This window comes from Perna viridis, chromosome 10 (assembly GCF_037379345.1).
Source record: "Perna viridis isolate PV_CMFRI_1.1 ecotype Kerala chromosome 10, ASM3737934v1, whole genome shotgun sequence".
Taxonomy (NCBI): domain Eukaryota; kingdom Metazoa; phylum Mollusca; class Bivalvia; order Mytilida; family Mytilidae; genus Perna; species Perna viridis.
Genome location: NC_142454.1, coordinates 11,735,716 through 11,739,039, shown reverse-complemented (window position 1 = coordinate 11,739,039; position 3,324 = coordinate 11,735,716).

The window sequence follows — 3,324 nt, the reverse complement described above, 5'->3', positions numbered from 1 at the left end:
TGCAGAGGTTAAACAAGTATGAAAAGGGGGAGGGGGCATATGGGATACAATACAATTCCAATAAATAAATAGATATATGCTAGTATTTGATTTATTGGTGAAAATATATTTAGTGTTGGACAAAAATTACTCTATAGAATCTATTTTCCAAATCAGAAGTATATATAAATATATATAGATTTGCACTGTGGGAATTTTAAAGGCTAATTATTCAAAATGATGTTTATCTTATTTTAATTCCTATTCAATTGAAATCATTTACATTTTTTTCAGATCACTTAAATTTGATATTTTAATAACGGCATCCCTATTGAGCATAGGGTAAATACAAGAATTATGGCTTTCGTATCGATCGGAGAAGACCTAATCAGTGAAGATTTCTTCCAGGAATAGGTTGAAGAGCAGAGTCAGGAAGCTCTGAAATGGAAGGACTTACCCAATCTACAAGATCACGGAGGTGATAGAGGTGGATGGAAAGTTCGGTAAGTCTGAGATCCTCACCTTGAAGGATAGACAAGGAGAGAGCACCAAAGTATGGGCTTGCCATACGCTCAACAAAGAAAAAGATCCCTTGCAAGGAGCATACGTCCGGAGCACGGGATTCAAAGTGAACAAAAAGTCCAAACAGGAATACCTCTCCTACGATCTGGTGAGGAAGTAAAAAAAAATAACCGAGGGCTAGGGGTTCGAAATTTCCCAATCCAAATTACTGGATTGGGAAATTTTTTTTTTTTGGTCACTTGAGACTTTGATCTGGAGGATTCTAGAATAAGCGCGGGAAGCGAGGCGTAGCCGAGCGAGACGCGCGTTGGAAGAATCCTCCATATGGCGCATGCGTAGTAAGGTCTTCACTAAAAGTGGTGGTGGTGGAAGGTTTTCGCAGCTGCTGCTTTTCGTCGTAGTAGAAGCCAAGATATTTCATAACCCCTGCAAATTCAGATTCATCGATATCATCATCCTCCAGCGCTTTGCTCACTGCATCTTCGATCTTGGATTGGTAGGATCTGGCAATACGCACGATATCTTCATTCTTTTTAAGCTTTTAGCGGATGCGCTTGACTATCACCGTCAACACCATCATCGCGATGGAATTCACGACGGCTAGTGAGCTCAACGGAATGCATGCCACGGTGCCTATCCCTGTGGCGGCGGTGCTGAGTGTGCCGGTGGTGCAAATGACGTTGAGTACGGCGCACGCACCCAGAGAAAAAGATACCGCTTAATCCACTCGCTTATAGGTCCTCGAGGAGTCAGGCATACTTATGCTTTTCGGATTCAAGCTCTCTCTCAATTGACTCGATTCTGGCTTTTCGGTAGGATTGCCTCTCAGAGTCTACGTTGTCCATTTATCTATATCTAGAGGAGCATGCCCAGCAGGGGAATACTTTTGAAGGGGCTATTTGGACCAAGGATCAATCCGCTACCGTCGTACACCTGACGCCCGCTCTTCAAGTACAACCCATCGCCGTAGGTATTGGGCAAATTGCCCGAGCTGAGATACAAGCCACGACCCGGAGGTTTCACACAACACACTTTTCCATCCTTCTCAGGTACAATCCAGATCCCACGGCCTTTTGGATGGCTGCACTACCCAAACCGCTCAATGCACCCACCCCCAATGCAGGCAGCACGGTTTTGGCCAGCACTGGTAGCGCAGCAGAGGCAAGACCTGCGAGCATGGGGAGGAATCCACTTTCTTTCTGCACAATATGCCTCACCTGCTTTGGACTCATCTCCAAGACCATACCACTCTTCCGTCTCTGAAAAAGCTTGGTGATGCGCTGGATCTGGTGGTGAGTGAGGAGCATCTTATGCTCACCGGACAGGTTTGCGTGCAGCAATCGGACGCTCACGGGGCAACCCTTCTTTGCTGCACGGTGGATCTTCTCTGCCTGACCCTTCATAAAGTTGAGAACGTACTCTTGATAATCCATTTATTTATACCTCACGCAGATGGAAGCAGATGGTGAGATGCTCTCCTCCCAGATCGATGGGGCGACCGTCTTGATCGGTCAGATACGTCTGCTTGCGGTCGATGGTTCTCAGGGTCACGGGTAAGTAGACTAGATTCTTGGGGGTCTAGATGATCTTCATGCTTGGATCGACCGCGGGAAAGAAGCTATATATGGTGGACTGCTGGGTGCCGTTGACATAGCTTCCGTGGATGATATCACTATTCACCAGGATGCTATTGATGCTGATGATATTGACGATATTCTCACCCTCTGCATAACCATTAGTGCTACGGTCGTAGGCATACATCCGGCGCTCGAATCCAAGCACCGTATTTAGGCTATAAGACACGTCGAAATCCACTAGATAATTTCTGGCGAGGGTAAGGGTTGCTCTCAGAGTCGCGCGGTTGGCATCGAGAAGGACCTTAGCCTTGTGCTTATGGAGCCGCAGTTGCCGCTGGATCTCATCGTTGATATCGTCGATGCCGTAGTAGCCGGTGCTCAGCTCGACGGGAAACCAGTTAGTCTCATCATCGGGAGAATAGCGGAAGGAATTATTACCTGCATGAATATTGGGGATGGAGTAGTAGGTCTCCAGATTCACGAGGGCCATCTCGTAAGATTTATCCTCACGCAGTTGGAGGGGTGGGTTGAAGCGAGTCAAGATCTGACTATTGTTCCAAGAGCCGATGAAGGAGAACCCATGCTTGTGTTCGGTATTGGTGGCGATTTTCCGCAAAAGTGAAGCGTCCATTTATCTAACCCTCCTGAGAAGACGACGCTCATCTTCTGACCATCGGATTCGAATTGGAGAATTCTATCGGAGATGACCAGGGCGAAGGCTTGGGTATTGGCAGGGACGTTGCGCTCGAAGTCGGCTCGGATCTGGATATCCACCGTCGACTCTTTCAACCGCTCGGACTGATGGCTCCCGTCGATGACGAATAGGGAATAGAGATCGATGAAGTCGGAGGGATTGATGCCACCGTATATATTTCTTGCGGAATTCGGCAGCTTCCTTGTAGAGCCTAGCGACCCCGCATTGGGTGGAACCGGCATTGAAGTCAACGGCGAGATAAGCGCTCCGCATTGAGGGTCACGTGGATATTTCGCAATCGGCTGAGCTGAGCATCAATCTGCACGAGTAGATGAATCTCATCTCCAGGCCACCGTCTAGCTGCTTCGTGAAGATGATATATTTTTCATCCGTATTCGGGATGCAGGTTATCTTCCCACGTCGAATTTCTTCACGAAAAGATGGGCATCGTACCCACTCAGGTTGTGGAGTATGATGGGCACGATGTTCGGAAGCTGAAAATCTAGGTTGCATTGGTTGTGTGCCGCGCCCCCGATACTTACCGGTGAGGTG